At 33.4% G+C, this 16,501-nt stretch overlaps 1 protein-coding gene across 2 annotated transcripts in view; it reads left to right on the top strand.

Moving 5' to 3' along the window:
- The first annotated feature begins 2,946 nt into the window (after positions 1-2,946).
- Positions 2,947-16,501, top strand: part of LOC123566016 (neuronal acetylcholine receptor subunit alpha-2-like) — a 75,945-nt gene continuing 62,390 nt past the window's right edge. The window contains exon 1 of one of the 2 annotated variants that reach the window (XM_053550228.1): positions 2,947-3,329. The gene's annotated coding sequence lies outside the window, so the exon portion shown is untranslated. The remainder of the gene's footprint in view (positions 3,330-16,501) is intronic. The other variant, XM_053550227.1, reaches the window with a different exon arrangement.

Raw genomic sequence — 16,501 nt, forward strand, 5'->3', positions numbered from 1 at the left:
TCTTCTAGGACTATTTAGTTATCTGAACAAAGTATGCATAGATTCGGATGTGTTTCCCAAAGCTATAGTTTACTTCAAGATCTATGAATAATCATTCAAACAAAAAGTTGAGCACTATCTTTCATTTTCAAACGAATTCATTTAAAGACATTCTTTTTATTTATTACTGCCGATAATTTACAGATATGGTATGATCATAGAAAATAAAACATTATTCATGAGGAAAAAATATAAATAGACTATATGAATTTTACGACATCGAATCCCTCAACAATTTACAAAATTTGTTTGCCAAGAATAATCAAGGCCTCAAAATGTATGAGTTAAAAACAGAGCGATATAAAAATGTATATTCTATCTCATGGTCACACCAAAATCATACCAAAAACTGTGCCGAAAGAAGTTATTTCACTTTTTATGACACGCATCTTGTGTTTACAAATGTACCTAATTTGCATATTGACCGAGGCGTGCGGAATCGCATTTGCCTTGCGGAATCTACCGTTACAGAAACTTCGGTTAATATAATGCAGACGTTCTTTAGTATAAACAAGGCAGTCTGAAAGACAGCTATATCCCCCGCCACTGCTATGGATAGTGAAAGGGTAAACCTTTGATTTTAGCTGTGACCTTGACCTTGAACTGACATGGCTGACTCATGAATTCTGCACAACGTCTTGATGAGGTGATCATTTGACCCAAGTTTCATGAAAATCCTTCAAGGGGTTTAGGAGATACAGAGCTGAAACCTTTGACCTTCAGTTGTGACCTTGACCTTGAGTTGACATGGCTGACTCATGAGTTCTTGATGAGGTGATCATTTGACCCAAGTTTGATGAAAATCCTTCAAGGGGTTTAGGAGATACAGAGTGGACACAAAATGGAAGGCTCAAACCTTCGACCCTTAGTTGTGACCTTGACCTTGAGCTGGCATGAGGTAATCATTTTACCCAAGTTTTATAAAATTCCTTCAAGGGGTTTAGGAGATATAGAGCGGACACGAAATGGAGGGCTCAAACCTTTGACCCTAAGCTGTGACCTTGACCTTGAGCCGGCATGACTGACTCATGGGTTCTGCATATCGTCTAGATGAGGTGATCATTTGACCCAAGTTTGATAAAATTCCTTCAAGGGGTTTAGGAGATATAGAGCGGACAGAAAATGGAAGGCTCAAACCTTTGACCTTGAGTTGTGACCTTGACCTTGAGCCGACAAGGCTGACCTATGAATTCTGCACATCGTCTTGATGAGGTGATCATTTGACCCAAGTTTCATGAAAATCCTTCAAGGAGTTTAGAAGATATAGAGCGGACACAAAATGGAAGGCTCAAAACCTTTGACCCTAAGTTGTGACCTTGACCTTGAGCCGGCATGGCTGACTCATGGGTTCTGCACATCGTCTTGATGAGGTGATCATTTGACACAAGTTTTATAAAATTCCTTCAAGGGGTTTATGAGATATAGAGCGGACACAAAATGGCAGGCTCAAACCTTTGACCTTGAGGTGTGACCTTGACCTTGAACCGACAAGGCTGACTCATGGGTTCTGCACATCGTCTTGATGAGGTGATCATTTGACCCAAGTTTCATGAAAATCCTTCAAGGGGTTTAGGAGATATGGACCGGACACGATTTTGTTACGGACGGAAGGACGGAAGGACGGAAAGACGGAAGGACGGACGGACGCAGACCATTCCTATAATCCCTCCGCCACGGCGGGGGATTAATAAAATGGTAGTGTTAGTTAATCAGAAATGACAATCACCTTTCTTTAGCTAATCAACCAAAAACAAAGAAGCCTATGTCGCTGTCAAAAATCCCCGTATTTACTGCACGGTGCTATATTAAATTATTGCAAGTGTGAGATAAGCGATATGCGCTTCAGTTTTGCACACGATTTGTTGTTGTTGTCGTTGAATACATAGCCTTTGGTACCATCTCTAGACAGTGTCCATTATTTTGAAGCTGTCCATGTTTATAGAGAAGTTTTGCCTGACACTGCCCATTATTTTGAAGCTGTCTGTGTTTGTAGAAAATTTTTGTCTGACACTGCCCATTATTTTGAAGCTGTCTGTGTTTGTAGAGAATGTTTGTCTGACACTGCCCATTATTTTGAAGCTTTATAGAGAAGTTTTATCTGACTGTAGATGAGCCGTCGGTGTAAGTACAGAATTTGCTATTTGCGTGTGATATGTAAATTACTATGAAATACTCCAAGCATAATTCAGATATTTAATGAGTAGAAAATGTTACTTGTTTAAATTTACTTAAATTTTACTTTCGCAGCTAAATTAAAATGATGTTATTATTCCTGGGACTTTGGATCAAAATCAATTTAATGCACTTTCATATAGAATCAGCAAAATAAACTCGGTTCAAAGGCACGTGCGCAACTTGATTGTAAACGAAACATCATAAAGATCTAAATTTAAGTGTAAAAATGAGGAGCTTAATTGTACTTTTGGAAATCATTCATATAATTTATGTTTGAAAAGGGAATAATTTTATTAATAAAAAGCAGAACTAGATATGAAAGATATTGAAGTTCATCAAAGTCATATTAATATATTCTATAAAAAAAATATTGAAAGCAATCACATTATGTAATTAAAACGGCCAAGAAATAGAATAAGACAACCGGTGTGTCTGGTGCACTACATGGATGGACAGACTTGTTATTTATTTTCTTCCAAAGAAAATACATTCTAAATATTGAGTGCATACATATCTAATTACCTCCGTATGTCGCTTGGTAAATCTTATGATAACTTATTGAGTTAATCAACTTGCGAAATTTATCTGTAGTTAAAAAATACGCGAGAATCATGGAGAGTTTGTTTATTCAGATGTTATATTAAGGATGCTGGTTAAACTTAAGGTGTATTAAAAGTATTAATTTTGAACAAAATAAAAAAAAAGTATATAAAACTGAATGAATGCATGAATTCAAATGTTGAGAAGGGTTTGACAATATTGATTCAAAGCTCAAGTACTGATTTTTCTCGCCGTCAAACATTTCAGTATGCAGCTTGCGGACCATAGTAACAGATATTCTTTAGTTGCATCAGTACTAGTGAGATACCTGGTATGTACGAACAGGTGGGAATTGGAAACTAGAAAAAGACGTTTCTAACGCTACATCATCGGAGAAATGTGTCAATTATTAAGTGTTGAGTGTATATAGTAGAATATTCACATTTATTCAGAAGAAAATTCTGCAAAACGTAATAGGCATAAATCGACTCTGACTGAACTTGAAAGAGGCGGAATTTTACGTAATATATTCGTATTTACATGAATATCAAGTGATCCTGGATTTAACATTTAAGGTAGGTTTTCTGAATTATCTGTAGTAGTGTTTGGTCAGTTTTAAATTACGACAAAATTATCATTTCTTATCAGTGTACGGTGTTAGTTATTGTTTATGCTTGGTACACGGGAATACACCCAGCTTAAAGATATAATATGAATAAAATCTATAATTGTTTTTGGAAAAGGAGAAAAACTAGGATATCAATAAGGTATTCTTTTTCAAAAGCATTACTTTTACATTTGAAAGCTTTCACTAGCTTGTACTTTAACAATTTCTAAGAGTTTTTTTTTATTTACCAAAGTTTAGTACAGATAATTTCATCAGTATATAAATATATCATATATATCATTATAAATAATAAATGTATGTCTTTTTATTTTCTATATTAAATTTTTACGCAGTTTTTGAACAGAATTGTTGAAAAAAGAGCGTAAAATTGAGGGTTTCAAGGGTATTAGTTAATCTGAATACAGATTCTTTTTTTATAAAACATTAAGTTTTAAAATGGTACATCTTAGTTGTATAATTATTGTGTTAAAGAAGACTGTTGCTACTTTGAGAAAATCTGGCGCAATATGAAATATTTTGACTTTCATTGCTATCAAAATCAAGAAAGATGATGTCCGTTTTATAACCAGAACAGCAATTAAGACCCGTATGACAACTGTTGAAAGTCTCCTCTTACTTTGACTCGTAAATATTCTGCGGTGTCCAGTGGTTAAGATGTCGGCGGCTCAACCCTGGGGTCGTTGTTTTAAGCCCATTGGGATCACGACCACACCCTGTAATATGGCAACATGACAATAATACTGAGGTTTCCTGGAATTAGTCCCCATCTAGTGATTCAAATTACCTTGAAAGTTTTATCAGAGGCGAGCTAACTAAATCGGTATAATCTAAACAATCTGAAGCTGTTACATTTATTTCATATAGGTCCGGTCGATATGAGTTAAGAGTCAACGATCGAAGAAAAGTACGATATTTACTCCTCTGTCAAGAAATTTTATCGACCAAGCCTTATAAAACATAATTGTATATAGAAGTATGTTAATCTATTTTTATTTTTAGTCAGTTGGTTAGAGATAGCTTCAGAGTATTGAATTATTTGAAGTATTTCTGTGACGGTACATCACATCAAATTATTTCTCAAATACTGTTTTATCTTACTATTGCCGTTTTTACATTGTGGCTTGTGGTGTCCCGCATTAGCTGCTGCATTAATGTTATCTTAAAGGTCCATAATGATTAAAACTTTTATCTTAAAATAAAACAACAGATGAAACAGCTTTCCAGATAGATGTTATGTGTACGTACATAGATAGAAAAGGACTCCTTTTGACATTGAACATGAACTGTTATAGTTAGAGCCATAAAGGGAGGTAATAAAAACAACAGATTCAATAAAACATTCTAGTGTTTTCAGCAATATTAAAAACTGTGAAAAATCTTAAAGAAAATAATTAGCAGAAATAGGATTTAACAAGAAATTAAAGTATTTCATGTTCATAACGGAAACCATTATGAGCCTTTAAATAAGTTATATTTCGGTTATAATTCTCAACATTTTCATAAGAATATCATAAATGATATCCGCCTAATATTTCAATCTGTCCTTTTATTTTTTCAGTATATACATTTGATGAACTTGTCTGATAAACGGAAATTAATAAATTTATCAAATCCTTGAAATTTTAAACGTTGAGAAAAAAAAAACGATTTCGAGGAGTTCTTCTCAATTGTTTTAAATCACGAAATTTCAAGAATTTCTTTGTCTAAAAGTAAAAAGTTATTTTAAAGCAAAGAAAAATGTTAGACGTGCTCTTTTGAACATACACAACGGATACTACCCCATATATAGAATTACAAAATCAATGATATTTTTTAAATACAGAGGTCATTTCTTGCGAGTATTAACCAACATTCTGTTTTCGGTAAATTTGCTTCCGTGTGTCTTAAAAATCTGAAAGATGAATGCAGTTTGTTTCATTATTGAAGTAAAAGGTACAAAGTAGATGCATCCCCCCACCCGCCCTCAGCCTGACGACCCCCATCCCCCGCCCCTCAGCCTGACGAAAATATAATCTTGTGAGAATGTTAGAACACAAATATCATATATACAAAACAAGTTGTTAATTCTGGTTGTTATAGTATCATGTTTGCAGTTAAACATCTGCTACAGATTTTATCGTACAATTATATTATACAGAACAATGTGTATGTGCGATTGTCAATTTCATCACATGAATGATAGTGTTGTTCACAATATCAGATTAATTTTCTGATACATACTGCGTGTATAATATTCCGCAATTCTATTACTAACATTATACATGACGAGTCCAGCAAGTACTTTTATACAGAAGACAGACAGCCGTTCGTTATAATGTACAAACAGATTTTCTGTCTAAAACAGAGCCTGTATTTCAACTCCCATACGTTACTGAAAAATATTCAATGGTTGGACTGCTTGTGTTAGTTGTAATGTCAAATATAACGCTAGATATGACCTAATGACAGCATCGTAAAGTTCCATGCGTCAAAATGTTCGTCGTTGTCTTAATTGTCCACTCAAGCCGAATACTGTATTGTTATAAAAACTCTAATTATAATGGTACTTATTAAATAGGTAGTAAGTACGAATATTTGGTTTGTTTCGTCGGGTTTAAAGTGACATATAAGTAAAGTGGATACTTGCAATCGTTTGCCCCCCAGACGTAATTTTAGACACGTTTAGGCACCTGGGAAGAGCCAATGGCCTTCCGTCACCTTGCTGAATGTCGTCTTCATATGACAGAATTACACCCTCTAAGTGAGGTTTCGACCCAACAGCGGTAGGGTGACAAACGTTTAGAAGGCAGCAGCCATATCCACATGGTCACAGAGGCTGCTACTAAGTATGAACAAATTGAAATTAAGAAGTAACAGTGGAAGCATTAAGCTTAGGAATGGGAGAACAGCGGTATTGAGAAATAAGATTTGTCTACAGAATTAATTGCAAAATTATGCACACTACTTATTTCTCAGCAAAGCTGTAAACAGGCATGAATATAGATATAGAGTGAGTGATTCAAAGAGGTATGTTTTGACTTTATACGTATTAATTGAAAATTACGCCCTGTGATGAATCTATCTATTTATTAACCGACTGGATCTTAGATTGAGTATTTATGTGATGTAGTATTTATGTGGTATTTTCAACCAAAGCTAAGTATTTTTCTTGTTACTGTATATGTTTTTTGTCCTATGATTATTTCAGTTTAAATAAATCAGATTTATCAACAAATTAACAAGAGTTCATTTACAACAATAAATAAGCCATCAGGTACAAGTACTTCATGATGAAAAGCGATGAGAAGTCATTTAAAAGTTTTTATTTTACTTTTACCTTTAGCTGCCCCCAGTCAAAGTTAATCAGATTCTTTTAAGCAAATTTCATAAAGCTCCGTGCGAGAAAGTACCTGACAAAGTTCGAGCTGTTCATGAAAAGATGCTTTTAATTCCACTTTTATTTTTAGCTCTGACCGTCATTATCTAAAATTAATCGGATCAATCTAGGGGGTCACACAAGCCTGATCCGCTTCCGTCGAAGTATTTCTGAACCGGATCAGCTGTTTAGAATATGTCGTTGGAAACTATTTCTATTTTCAGTTCTAGTGGACTAGACAAACTGGTATAATTTAAATAACATAGAAACATTTGTGTGAGTTTTTTTTTCAAGTTGGGAAGACAATTTCTGTCAAGAACATTATTTCACTTTGTTGTACACTTTACACTTGTTTAAATATATGGAAGAGCTACCATGCCCTTTGCAGCCGGGATTTCGGACAAATTGGAAAAGAAATGACTTAGAATATGGTAGAAGGCTACCGGATAAATATTTCTGAGAAGTTATTTCAAAGTCAAAGCAATGGTTATTTGAAGAGTGTTCTTCTTTCGCTCTGGTCGCCAGGTATTGACATATTTAAATGGTCTGAAGACTGGTCGCCAGGTATTGACATATTTAAATGGTCTGAAGACTGGTCGCCAGGTATTGACATATTTAAATGGTCTGAAGACTGGTCGCCAGGTATTGACATATTTAAATGGTCTGAAGACTGGTCGCCAGGTATTGACATATTTAAATGGTCTGAAGTCTCATGCTTAAGGGTTAACAGAAGAACAGCATTTGTGTGAAATTATATGTATGATACTGACATTTAAGTTCAATATTAATTTTGATAATTGTGTATGCAAAATATTACAAATATCTTCACTTGACCGGTTTTATATGGTAATAAGAGGAAAAGGTATACGATTTATTTTGTTCAAATAACAATTAACTCGTGAAGCTTGTAGTAAATGGTCTGTCTTATTAGCTTGCATTTTTTATATGACATCTGAGCAACTAAAATGCTCAAAGGTAACAAATTCATATTGCTACATACCAATTCAATCCATTTAAGTATGTGTCGCTCTAAAATAATTAGAATTCCGTGATATATGAAGTTTGTTTTAATATACATCATGTGCTATACCATATAAATATTTGTTTACTTTTCAATAAACATAAGTTACTTTCAATCAACCGTTTGGTAAGATATTTGATTTGATTTATTTTTCAAAGTGTACATGTCATTAATGTATTCTGTAAATATTAAAATGATGTAAAAGTTTGGTTAAGAGATATAATCATATTTTAGAGATTATTTCTCTTTAAAATCAAATAGTTAATATGTTATGAAACAGAATAAAACATTTTTCAATGTATGTAAGATTCAAATCATTTAGGTTCTTGATCAGTCTATTGATTAATGAATGAGTTATTAACAGCAGGTATATTGAACATCCGATACTGACGTCTTAATCCACCAACCTTGCTGTAAATTTCAAAAATAAACTAGATATTAATATTTGGGTATTGCTGTTTGCGTGCAGTTCTTGGCAACGTTTAAAAATAAATTAAAACTAAAGCGCAGATACAATTAAAGCAGAAATATCTTATTCTGTACTGTTCCTGTTTGTGTTTTCATAGTTGAAAGCACATGGAACAGAAATAAACGTTCTAGGAGTTTCCTATAAATGTACGCCTTTGATGGCAACCAACGCCATGTTTTCTGATTTGGGAGCAAAAATATAATTACGCACTGCATGATTTGAAAGCTTAATAGACCTTGTTAAGAACTACAGAAGGGAGTTTTAAAATTGTATTGTCTTTATTTGCACATGATTTGTTTCTTTATTGCTTTTTTTAATTAGTGAGTGACGTCAGTGGAATGTTCCATTTAAATTCTTGATCAGATTAATGAGAAACATAGATCAATCCTTTCAAAGCAGGTATTAATATTCTGTCCTGTATTACACGGAATTTGATATCGGTGGTGTAGGGGCAGCAGCCCTCATATCATATACACTCAGTTCCAAAAGAAAGTGTGCACTTAGTTTTCTGTTATTTTTTCTCGGTTATTTTCATGAAAACTTATAATGTTCGGTACCAAAATTTAAATCAGTTCGTAAACAAATTGGTGTGCATTTTAGATTTTGAGTTATACCTGAGAGTTAGTGCATGAAAAAATGAAACAAAAACGTCGGGGAATTTTTTGAAATATTTAAACTTAAAAAGTGCACACTTTCTTTTGGAACTGAGTATATACTCAATCAACTTACCATAACAAATCAAAATCATCAAGACTGGAACTGGACATATTGGCCAGAAGTGTTTCCTGTGGATTATTATTCCTGAAATATCGGCTATTTTGTTTGTCTAAGGGCGAACTGTGGGAGAAACTCGAGAGTTGTCTGCATTTTGCAAGAATGATCATATACAGCAAAGAGAAAAAATATTCAGAGCTCATTTAGTAAATACGCTTCTTATAGCTGTCTAGAATGCCTTCAAATAACACCTCTTTTTGCAGAAAGACAGAACATGCTATAACGCTATAAATAAGGCTTCTCTGTCAGACGTGAATCCGAAAGGCTTTCAGTGAAAATTGCTACACAATAGATCTTATAAAAGTATTGAACAGTCTTAAAAGTTCGAGTGTAAATGGTTACATAAAATCACATGTTCATGGTACTTTTATTTTCCACTTCATGCATTGTACATTGTAGTTAAACAAGACAATTTACGTGATGGTAGAATGCTAAGCATGCTTGCATCATTTGAAGCGATACATGAAAGCAAACTGTGTCAGCATTTTTTCTGGTGTATACTTTCTACACTAATGATATATAGCGTCTTTTACATTTATCAGTGTGTTATATGCCAATGTACTGCCTCATGTATTTGTACAATTATACAGACTTTAAAAAATTTAAAGAAAAAAAAATACTTGATGAGTATAAATTGATGAGATCATATGGAAGTCGACCAAAGTTATCATAAACTGATATTACGTTGCCAGAACTATATATCAAGACAAATCTTGTAGCGAACAATATCTGATTTTCACCTTTTATTAAAAATTAATATTAGAAATGTCTACGCAGGTTCTCTTGTACAGTTTTGCAAGGAGTCAGTAGCTTATCAATCACAACTCAATTTCTTTAGTTAACACAATCATATAAATCATATAAATACTCAGATTATATCTCCCACTTGTTTTTACACAAAAACATTGTTTATATTATAGCCTACTATTTTGCTCATTAAATACTTGCACGGTAGGTCTCAATTTTATTACAGAACGTTATAAGACTATACAGGAAAATTACAGAACGGAAGTACTTATTCTAGAGGTTGTTGTCAATTTAACGCAGTGGTATTTCAGGAAGTTTCAAGTCATTTAAAAGTGTAGACGGTTTTACTTAGTAATATCATTCATGAACAAAGCACAAGAACTGCATCTTCTTATTGTCTAATAATAAATCCGCACGAAAAAGTAGTTCAGTTTATAGACTCAGTTATATTAAAACTTCTTCTTCAATATTGTGTTTGAAAAAGTAGAAAATAACAAACGGCTAGGCTAAATGAAATTAGAATATTGGAAAGTTTGGTATGTTTAAAGAGATAAGTGTATAGAAATATAGTAAAATTATGCAGACCACTTAGAGGAAAGAATTATTCCTCTACAGATCTGTAAACAAAACTGAATACCAGACATTGTCACAAATTGATTTCTAAGAAGGATATATAAAGTCGTTTCATTTATTCCAGTCAAGTCAAGTCACGTCAGTATATCTACTTGTATTCAGAATCACAGTTTACATAGAAAACATTCTGTATGTTTCGTTAAAAAATACAACAGAAGTCATGTCTAGATCTAGAACTGAAAAGAAAGCATACACTGTCATTAAGTCAGTAAAGATTTATATACCTGAAGTTATAACAAGTGTGTTTGTTTATTTAAAGTGAGGACGTATGATGTTATGTTTTCTGTTAAAACAAAGTATTATGTCTTTATATTTATGCATGACACTTTGTTACTTCGCTTATGTGATATTAATTATTCTAACACGATCCGATTAATTTTCCTATTAAACAAAGAAGGCTGAAAACAGCGAATTATTATACAGCAATTCATTTTTCTGACGTCACAATTATTACGTCATAGCGGCGCGCTGGAAAAGAAACCAATTGAAAACGGGCAAATATTTAATAAATGTCGTCAAGGATGAACTTGAAAATCCTTGGTAACGTGTTAGAATCGAAATAATATATCTCATTTAGTGATTTGCTCTTGAATAAAATCATCGTTTGTCGTTCAGATGCGTATTATTTTATCACTCGGGCTGCGCCCTCGTGGTGATATAATTCCTTCATATCTGAACTCCAATGATTTATTCAGCAACAAATCAATAAATGAGGTATATTTTTCTTAAGTAAAACTGATAAATTAGCCAAGAGGAGCAAATAAAAACGTTTCTAGTAGGGTCTTTAACAGGCTGTTAAACTAACCGCCTTTTTTTATTCAAAATATTAGTCTGTTTGGTTAATACTAGACTAAGTTTGATGTTTTGATTTTACTGTAAAGACATTTACGTGCTCACAATCCTTAACACATAACTTTGTTTTTCCAAGTCTTCAAAAATGTTTAAAAATATAACCCTAAAAGTTTATCGACCGTTAGCTTAATCGCCTGTTATAGTTTCAAGCAACTGGGTCCAGAAGCATTTTCATCTGTATTTGTGAATTCACAGATGTCAGGATACTGGTTATATGACCCAGGAAAGTGCCTACGCCTTTAGTATCTTGAACAATGGTTTGGGTCCAATCGCTAAGGGAACTATGTCTTAGACTAGCTGGCAAACGATGTAGAATGTTCTTTGTTAAAACGTAGAGCTGGTGAAACCAAATATCTCATATATAGAATTTTCCTCTGGCTACCTTTCCTAAATGATTCGTGTATCAATGATTCGTAAATGATTTCTATTATGAGCTAGACAATTTCAGGGATCAGGCAAATCATTAAATGTTTCAAACTAACAATCTTCAATTAAAAATGATTAGCTCAAACTCCTATAGCTGGAGACTTTATACTTGACTGGTCGTTTTGTTGAAGTTCCCGTCAGACAATGTCTTTGAATCAACAACATACGAGTCCTATCGCATAGATGCTCGGCCTCTGTCCTCTCAAACTCTATATGATTGCCCTGACTCCTGGATGCACCGTCTATAAGCAGGAACTCTCTTACTATCTCAGTAGATTACCAAACTGTGGGTCTCTGTTTCAGCTTTCCGATGCTCAGCCTATATTTGCGATAGTCTATAGCATTCAACTACCCTTAAGGTAAAATTCCTATGCGCTGGCCCTATAGCTCGAAACCTTGTTGAAATTCTTCAACTCTTCTTTAGTCTTTGAACTCCAAACGTCTTCTTTTTAATAATTTATCCGCCCTGGCAGAGTAACTGCAATAGTCTCCTTATCAAGGTACTGGGATAAATTATTAGTTGAATCCTCGATGTGTCTTCTTTAACAGCTGGAGACCGAATGAGTTCTCTGTCATCCATCTACCTATTTATACCCCAGCAGACGTGCTATTTTTAGTACTTGCTCTATCAAATACCTGGTTCCCTTTAACTTTTGTATATGACATAATGTGCGAAGCTGGGACCCAGCCATCCACATAATGAACCCAAATCAGCCACAAATGACCCAGATTCTATTATTAACCACACTTCAACAATAGTTCTAGCAATGACGACTTGAAAAGGGAGTCAAGCACTATATGTGCTTATGTAACAGTTACGTTATCAATTTATCAAACAAATTATTCTGACAACAGACATTTTCCGTGTTGTATTCCTCAAAGGACAAAAAACCTACGATAACTTTTCGCTTAGTTATCTTTTTATATTATTTTCATTTTAAGTGTTTAAGGTATGTTAAGTTGCAAGTTTCCAAGTTTTCCAAGTTTCTTTTTTAAATAACAGTCTAAATATCATATTACTAAAATAGCAACAAAGATACAAGATTAATAGAGAACAATGTAAAAGAAGAAATCTACGTTGCATAGTACAACTAGATATTCATATATACCTGCAATACAGTATTACCTTTACTCAAGTTCAAAATACATGTACAACAATAGCAATGTGTTCCACAGATCCTGACGCAAAACGATGTTTAGAAAAACAACAGCGAACGGTCAGACAATGTCATTTAGAGATCCATATCAGATATATTATGATGAACTTATGAATACAATAAGCTGAATTTTCTTTTTCTGGACTGTATATAGGAGTTAAGGCTCAAGACATTTCTAATGATGACATTAAACATTTTTCGTTTATTTGTTCATCTTAATTATTCTTCAGGGATATATTGCTTTATTTATTTAACGATTTTAATAGCACATTTATACTAATCATGTTTTTGGATTACATTATTGATTGAAATCAATAGCACAAAGGGTGGATCAGTATGGGGGTTAATTTCTTGAAGCGAATGGGAGTTTCTTGTCTGGTTAAAAGATTATATTCCCAGTGCGTAAATGAGCGCACTCAGCATTTCTTTGGTTCAGTATTACCCACTCGATTAAATGATGAGTTGGATCAATACAGTAAGACAGTAAGGTATTTAAGCAATTAAATCCTATGAACCAATTAATATGATTTATAAGTGCACATCAGTTAAAGATGTAAAGATATGTTTTTACTTTGGAAGTTATTGCACATTAAACGCGATACGTCAGTCAAACCAATTACACAGTGTATCTGTTAACTAACAAAAGTAAATGTGGAATCGACTTAAACTATAAGCACGAAACAAAGAAAAAATATACAGTGCTGAACTAAAAAGACGGCCTTAAACAATTTGCCACACAGAACAGGCTCACATACAAAGAGTAGAGAAGAAAGATTTAAAAGTTTATTATGTAAATAGCTTCTTACAAAATTCGAGAATGTCTACAAATAACATCATTTTAGCTGAGGAACAAAGAACATGCGTAAATCTTATAAATTAGGGTTCTTACTATAACCTTTTCTTTTTTTTCTTTTGCTAGACGTAATTTATTAATCCTTTGAGTGATAAGTGGTTGGTAACAGATGTGCTAATGGTACTGTATTTAAAATGGGAGTGCGTTTGGTTACATAAAATCACATGAGTCCGAGTCTGTGAATGATACCATAGTTGCAACGTTATTAAAAAGAAAAATATTTAATAATATTCGATTGATATACAAAAATAATAACTGTTCCTTCTCCATTAAGAAGTCTTTTGTCATTTTAACTAAAAGGTAATACTGAATCAGTAAGCATTCTGTGTGTTCTATATACAAAGCAAAGATGATTGTTTCTGACTTACAACAGCAGCGATTTTATAAAACAACGCCAATTCTCGTAACGTTATATGATTAACAAATAATCAAGTCCTTCGAGTGGTTTATCGTCTAATTTACCACGGCAATAGCTCGCTCGAGTGGTTATATACTGAAGCATCTGAATGATGACCCGTGGTAAATTAGACGATAAATCACAAGAAGGCCTTGATTGTTTTCATTCTGGCATGCTCATTAACAAATTTAATAAATATTATGCTGGACTTCATTCACCCGAGAAGTAATGTATCGGACGCCATGCGGCAATTTGACGTCATAATTGACACCATAATGCTCTTTTACTGGTCCGCGCGTCAACCGTTGTTTATCGCAGAATATACAGAGCTTGATTTCCTTCTTTGTTTAAGTGGAAATCAAATCGAGCTATGTTCGAATGAATTTTTAATTGAATAGATACAGCAAAGTGGAAAGTATTGTAACAGTACTATAGTTTGATTTTGACGTTTGAGAGTTCAATTTACTGACTAGTCTGCCGATTAGCGAAATTAACATGATTTACCTTGCCTTATTTATTATTATAAGAACCGCTATCATACTGAATAACACTACTTAATTAACGAACCGTCCCATTATTAAAAGTACAAAAACATCGCTGACTTCAAAACACTAAGTTAACGCTTCGCGAGTGGAGATTTTCAAAACAAATAATTATCTCCTCGATATAACAAAGATGTTACATGGTTACACAAGAGGCTTTGGGCTACACACTTCATTCTATACAGTATACAGTGTTAATAAGACGGACGTTGCAAACATATTATGTTGTTGTATACAATTTAGTTATTTCCAATTTTTATTTACTTTATTCGTGAAATCCTAATTTTCTGTAGTTATCTATTTTGCACACGGCTAACGCACAGAACATTTTTGTACATGTCGCAAAAAGAACAGAAACATAATTTTTTTTTCTGGAGTACGCATAAATTTTTTTTTTAAAATAAAATGTTTTCGCTGTTCGTGTTAATTTCATCTTGCTGTCGTTTGTATTTTGAAAAAAAAAAAACAAAACAAAAAAACTCACTTTTTATAACACCCATCATTGTGTACAAGCACTTTATAATCTTTCAACAAACAAAAAGTAATATGCATCGGAAATACGCGGGTAAATCAGTCATAAAGAAAGAGCCTTTGCAAGAATAGATCGCAGCAAAGAGACGATTCATTGCCTTTGTTGAAGGGAGGTAATGCAATGTGGAATAATCGGTATGGCATCATGCGTCCCTCTGGCTTTGTAGGAGGTCCTTTATACAGACACTTAAAAAATCTATGATCCAAAGAACCATGACATATTACTGCAATGTGTCTGCAATCTTAAAATCCATTTAAGCAATCTAGATTTGAAATACAGCCGAGTTGTGAATAAGTTTGAAACATAACGAACCAATGCAGAATGTTTACGAAGTAAGTCTATTCAACGAATACGCACATTTAGAATGCTCTGCTGCTATTAGCTATAAAAGGTAAGTATGGGATTGTAGACCAGTTACTGACAACGACGGGTTTTTTCATTCCTGTTTAATTAATTAATTGATACCAAATGTGGAACATATTCTTACTATCACGTTAGTTTACATAATTCATATAGTAGTTGCAAGTTACGGGTTATAGACCTATAAATACAATATTCGGCACTGGAGAACCTGCTTGTTTGCTTTGTTGATTGGCCCATAATGACTACAAGAGTTTACTTATTTTCTTCAGTCAATACGAATAAAATACAAGAGAATTTATAAAACATGGTAAAAAAACTTCCGGCTTGTTTACTTTGTTGATCTAATGGATGTTTTAATATATTGCCTGTTTTGGACAAAGTTCGCCAAAAGTTACGCAGAGCAGACAAAGATGTCACTCAGCCACCAAAAACTGGCAGAAGCCGATGAATTCGATATAAAAATGATGTCATTGTGTGTAGTACAGAATGATGTGCACTGCAAAACTGTATCACAGTCATAGTGACTCAGACCGCTAGACAGTTAGTCTATGCAACACTTTCTTGTTAATGGTTACCTACGTTTGTTTTTTAAGTTGTGCGAACACATTTGTAAACAAGTAAATGTTTCTCATTTCATCACATAAAATGATAAGGAAATAATGTCATATAAGTTATGAAATTACAACCCTGCGTTCATGCACAGTAATAAATTGAACACACGTGAATACCGCAGCATTACATTTGTGCCAAAATACTAATTAGTCATTGTTAACGCACAAGCACATCATAGTTGTTTGTCTCATCAGTCCGAATTGTATGACTCAGTATTACAATTTTATCAAATGAATATTCATTAGTCATCATACATAGTCATCAGTGGTAACGCTAAACAAATTGCTGATTTTATCAGTCTATTGTACAGTGAGAGATTTGATCTGTTCTATATGGGACAATGTTGTAAGTGTTCGTTCTCTTTTTATATCTAATATTAATAGCAT

Source organism: Mercenaria mercenaria, chromosome 8 (assembly GCF_021730395.1).
Source record: "Mercenaria mercenaria strain notata chromosome 8, MADL_Memer_1, whole genome shotgun sequence".
NCBI lineage: Eukaryota > Metazoa > Mollusca > Bivalvia > Venerida > Veneridae > Mercenaria > Mercenaria mercenaria.